We start from the raw sequence: 6,105 nt of genomic DNA on the forward strand, positions 1-6,105 counted from the left end.
TGCATCATCGACGTTTATCTCTTCGTCATCGCCATCGCGCGGCATGGTTCTGTTTCCTTGTTAATAGTAAATTGGTTATTTGTTCAAAAATTACTACACTATATGGAAAAAAGTATAGGGACACATCTCTGAATCACTGAATTTGGGTGTTTCATTCAGACCCATACCTCAGGCGTACAAAATCAAGCACCTAGTCTGCAGGCAGGTTTACATTTATGAAAGAGTGGGTCGTTCTGAAGAGCTCAGTGAACCGAAGTGTGACCCTGTCATGGGATGCCACCTTTGCAATAAGTCAGTCTGTGAAATTTCTTCCCTGCTAGATATTCCATGGTCAAACATAAGTGATATTATTGCAGAGTGGAAGCATTTAGGAACTGCAGAAACTCAGCAACAAAGTGGCAGGCCAAGTAACAGCGGGACCTCCGAGTGGAAGAACTTGACAGACGTACTACCAAATAAAATGGCTTGGTGATCCTCTACTTCGGACACTATAGAGTCCGCGCTTCGCATTCTGAGAAATTACTCTTCCCCTCTTGTTTGTGATTCCATTGTCTCTCAAACGTAGTATATGCACGTTTATATGTACAGGTGGCTAATTCGCAGTGTCAATTTAGGGTAATTTATAGCTGGGGAATGGGGCGGAGTCTTAAGCGTGTTCATAGGCGAATATTTCTATGGTAATCGGGCTTTGATGACGATGATGGATAAAAGTGTTTGTATGCGTTTTTATACCCTCCTTCTACCCACAAACACTAGTGACAATTATAGAAACGGCTAATACAACGCAACATCAAAAACATATAAAGACACACAAGGACATGGACAAACGTGAGATGAAAACGCAAAAAAAACGCAGTACAACGCCTTACGCTTTTCATTGTTTCTCTAGTGTGAACATAGGCTACCTAAAGTGATGGGGCGCGACTTAAAAAATAAATTTCACTTGGTCTGGTGCCCTCTGCAGTGCCGGCACAGAAAAGCTACACGATGGGGGCTCGCCAAAAGGCTTCCAATGGGCTTCAACAGGTGTCCCATAAGAGTGTCCTACTTTAATGTAGTTTACGTTGTTTCTGATTTCAATAATTACAAAGATCTTGGCTGCAGATGGACAGCAGGTGGCGATATTGTTTAAATTTCTGCAATTTTCACCCTTGAGCTCACCGTAGTTTGACTGGAAGGCGGATTTGTTCCATCAAGCTTGAGATAATCATAACACAAGTATGATAACATAAGCCATCTGTTTCACAAAAGAACAAATGTTATTTACATGAAAAAGAGAAGGGTCAGCTTCATGTTAGTTTGGCGGTACGTTTTATTTTACTACTACGACTACAACTAAATAATAATAAAACCCACAAAATTCTTCAAAGAGTATTTCAGTTTACATCTGTATTTACTTTATCTGGCAATTATATGACATTGAACATCCAGAGTTTACAGGCTGTAACAATTTTATTTTTTTACAAAGGTGAAAATGCGTAATCCCTCCTGTTAATTCAACATTAAAGCATGGAGTTCCCTGTTTTGCGGGTCCCCAGTCAGGTTCAGCATGAACACCCCCCACCAGTAAGCGGAATACAGCCAGCATAGGAAGGAGATCTGTATCAGATACAAGATGCATATTACGTTTATCCTTTTTTGCCATGGTGCAGCTGGTCCGAATCACTTCGGATGCTGTGACGAGGGCCTCAGCTGCCAGAGAGACTGGTTAACACTAACAGATAATTAATCCTGGTTTTATAAATTGTCTAAATATGATCTTTTTTCTGTATGCAGCTGTGGCTCAGCCAGACCATCTGCCTCTTCTACTCGTGTGCCGTTTTCAAGCGGCTGGCTTCGAGCCCACCCCGTTGCACACGTCACCAGCATCCCCCCCCCCCACCCACCCCCGATGACAGACACAATCTCTGCTTTAATCCAATGACACGTCTTGCAACTTCCTGAATTCTTTTTCTTGTCCGTCTTCCCCACACTAATCTTGGCAGTTTTTCATAATGAAAGGCACGGCAAGGAAGAAACATCACAGGCACAAGAGCATGAGGTAAACGCTACAGCATCCAAGCCAAAATGTCGCACCAGGAGTGCATGTAGCAAATGCACAGGCAGAACACTCACGCAAGGTGGTAAGTAGGGTAATGTGAATGCCTATAGTGTGAAGGTTGCTGGTTTGAGACCCAATCTTTGCTGCTTTGGTGAGGACTTGTAGTCCGACCTTGTCCATGCTGTGGCCCAAAACAAATCACTGTGTGTCTGAAGAGCGGAGTGATTTGGCAGCGCAGACCTGCCGCCGCGACCTTCGATCCACGACATCACACGGCGTCCTCGCCGGCCTTTCCATCTGGCCTGACCCAGGAATGAGAAGACGCCTCAGGCGGCACCGCATCCCTAATCCTGCCCGGGCTCCGGTGCCTTGGGAGTCGTGGAAAATACGGCTGCAGCGAGAAAAAGAAGCCCGCTCTCGCCAGAAGTCTGTGGCCCCGTCGCTTCTTGCCACCGCAAAAAGAATTTGTTTTATATATGCGAGCCTGCAGCGGCACTGAATACTTAGTGCATGACGAGAGTCAGACTGGAATCAGTGTTTCCACACCAGCTCATTAAGTCATTGACTTCGTCTCCTCGTTGTTGTCGATTTGTTGGGCTTTTCCATGACCTTTACTTTATCCGTTCCACACCGTTTGGTGGGTGTAGATAGCAGGATCGCAGTACAGGCTAATACCAGTGGGAACTCTTAAAAAGAATGCCAGTTACACGAGTATTAAAGTGTCACGCTGTCAGATTTTTCCCATTTGTAACAGCAAGAAAGTGAATTGAAGGTCCTGCCACTTTTATTCAGCAAATATGGATATGCCTAGAGGTGATTCTAGGGACTCTGCAACTCCCCTTCCCCCGTCCTGGTATGATTTACCGCCATTATATTAGCGTGACGTTTATATGAATGATATCAACAAAGAGAATTTAGTAAACACAAATCCTTGATTTTCAAGTTGGTGAAAAACAGAAAATGCAAATAAAGTGTATTTGTCGTTGCAATGTACTATGTAATCTTCTGCCCTCGGGGGCCCCCTCCAGGCTCGGGGGCCCCCGGACATTTCCTGCCTTGCCTGTCTTGTAGCTACGCCTCTGGCTGTCCTTTCATCCCCATGTTTGACAGCTTTTGGTTTTCATGGATTTCCCAGCTTGGTCCGGACTGGCACAGGCTCATAAACAAAGCCAAAAGCTGACATCAGCATCACAGACTGGAATCGGGAGCGGAGTCAGTTCTGCAGCTTCCATGGTGCATTGTCCAGTTTGCAGTGGCTTTATGGCATATAGGTGGGCTCAGACTGCCAACTTTTCTGCTAACGGCTGAACGCGCCGACTGATTGTGCCACAGATGAACTGCACAGGAATCACAGGCTGGCAGAAGCATGACCAGACCAGCATAGCTCAGACCTTCATGAACAACATCCCATCTGCAGGAAACGATTCCAGTAAATCAAAATGAGGTCATTTTGGCTTTGGAGTAAGGTGGGGGGAAGTTGTCATTAGATCAATCCCATATGGACTTCAGATGTCACATTTAGGCAGAGTTTCAGCACAATGTCGAAGGAGAGGAGAAGCTTCCAGGGCGAATGGGAGGGAAGCGGGAGAATAGGGTAGAATGTAGAGGTATGTCATCGAGGAAAAGTGGGGAGGCAGGCCAGGGAGGCGGAGGCAGAAGACGCGATAGCGAGGCTAGATGGAGGCAGTGGGGGATGACGCGAGGCAGAGCGGGAAGATGTGATGAGATGGTGTTTTTTTCATTTTTGGGGAAGCACGTCTGGAGCTGGGTTGGGCCGCGTACCAGCCGGTGAGTCGAGACCAGCATGGATCGACTTGCCAGGCCATCGTTAATTCCCTCTCACCCACTGCTAATAACTGTAGGGAGCTGAGCTCTCCTACGGCGGACTCTCCAACCGCAAAAAGCAGTAAAATGCAAATTAGAAGTAATTAACAACAATCTCCCTACTTATTTTCTCTGCGTGAGCCCGTGCTGTAGAATATGAAATTGCCTGTTTTATTGGAAACAGCAAGTAACCAGCAAATAACGGGAAGAGGGGGCTAACAACGCCTAGGCAGGGGAGGATTGCTGTGTGCCCCCCCCCCATTCCACTGCTCGGCTGAGATTGTCCTCCATTACATCAGCACACTTGCAACAGACGAATTAGAGATGCACAACATTAATAAGCACCAGAGGTGTGCAGATACTTGCCCCGGGCAAGCAGGGCTGCGGGAGGCAGTGAGAGCGAGACGAGAACCAGCGAGTTTCCACAGACCGGCCTGTTCTTCCAGTAGATGTGTCTTTACCTGCTCTGTGGGAGCGCACATAGGCGGAGCTATTCTGAAATGGGAACCTGAACGCGGTTTTCGGCCGAAAGTCGAATACTCATGTTTTGGGGGTTGGGGTGTGTTTGTGGGACGGGGTGGGGGGGGGGGGGTGACACTCTCTGGCCACGGGGTCACCGCACATTCCGGCCAGCAGCTGTTCAGACTGCACCAGTGTGGATCCTGCCATAAATCAAAAAACACAGAGGACGTCAGAAGCCCTGGCGAGACTTGGAAGTAGGAGGAGAGTCCAACTCCTCAAACTTTAAATTTCTACAGCGTTCCTAGAATCACTTAAGGATTTACCGCTAACACAACCACAGGTTAACCATGGGTCTAGCTTGAACTCAATAATTAACCACGACACACAGACAGGGAGAGAATAAACATACCGGTGTCTTCTGGGATGTGTTCATTAGCTTCCTGAAGATAACATTTATGGATGCATTTTCTCTCAACTGCGACGTCTGCACAGTGTTCCTGTTAACCCGTTACAGCCCATTTAATGGGACACGGTGTTTGCCAGTGTTTATAAAATCTAGTCACAAGTTTCTGAATTCCTCAGGAGCCTTGACAGACTAACTCTGAAGAAGCCATTATCTCCACTTTCCCTCTGTGGCTTTCTGACCTGTCCTCTCCACACGGTGCCTTAACTTGACTCTCGCCCTTATTAGTACTAGTTAGATTACATAACCAGCTGACTATACCCAGCTGCTCCCAAAAAAAAATTCCCTGCAAAAACAGCCACCAAACAAATAGCGAACTTGAACACTATGTTGCAACCCCGCAGCTCAGGAACTGGGCCCAACAAATAAAGTTTCAGTCAGGTTTCTGTGGGAAGGGGGGATTGATGACCACTGTACCAACAGGCAGGGGGTCAGCGGTGACCTCAGTGCTACCATGCCCTTGGGCTGGAGTTGGGCATCCAGAGCTGCTCTGGGAGTGAGAGGGTTAGGAATGCAACCCCTGCCCCTTGTTCTCAGAACCAGAGACCCGATTGTGATTGTCCCCTTGCAGTGTAAGGCGGCATTCATGAGACCATCCCACGTTCCCCTCTCCCCTCGAATAGAGCCGCTTTCTGCCCATATTTCGTTTTGACGCCCACCAGACAACGTGCGTAAAAGCGGAATTGGCGCAAACGATAGCTGTCAAAAAAGAACGGGCAGCCTGGTGCAGCCAGGTAAACAGGCGGCGATGTCTGGAAATGATCGTGATCTGCAGGTTTAGGGGAGACAGGGAAACGCGTGTCCCGCTTAATAAGCAAAGGGTGTCTTGCGACAGCAAGACAACGCCTGATTGAAGGAACAGGTCAGTAATTAGGCTGACAAACGGCCTCCGGCATCTGCGGGCTTCGCGTTCAGTGTTCAGCTGACTTTCACGAGTGACGCTACTCATTTCATTTGACTTCATTTACTGCCTAAGCTAACCTTCTGTCACCTGCAGGACACAACTTGGGGCATTAATGTCCTTTCCCACGTGTAGCGATGTTTACTCTTTCCACATACCACAATACCTCACTGTTCCTGTATTCCCCATGGCCACCTTATCTCCATCTCGGCAATTTTCTCTATCTACTGGCAGAAGCAAAACATTTTCCGTTTAAATGCGGCGCAATAGTAACCATACCTATCGCATCAATCTCCACTTCATCTGGTTACACATCTTTAGAGGGATCCATCGGGATTTGAGACCTTATAAGGTAGACACGGTATCTGTGGGGGGAGGTAAGACAGGCGTAATTTCACGCCCCCACTACTGACA

This window comes from Paramormyrops kingsleyae, chromosome 9 (genome assembly GCF_048594095.1).
Source record: "Paramormyrops kingsleyae isolate MSU_618 chromosome 9, PKINGS_0.4, whole genome shotgun sequence".
Taxonomy (NCBI): domain Eukaryota; kingdom Metazoa; phylum Chordata; class Actinopteri; order Osteoglossiformes; family Mormyridae; genus Paramormyrops; species Paramormyrops kingsleyae.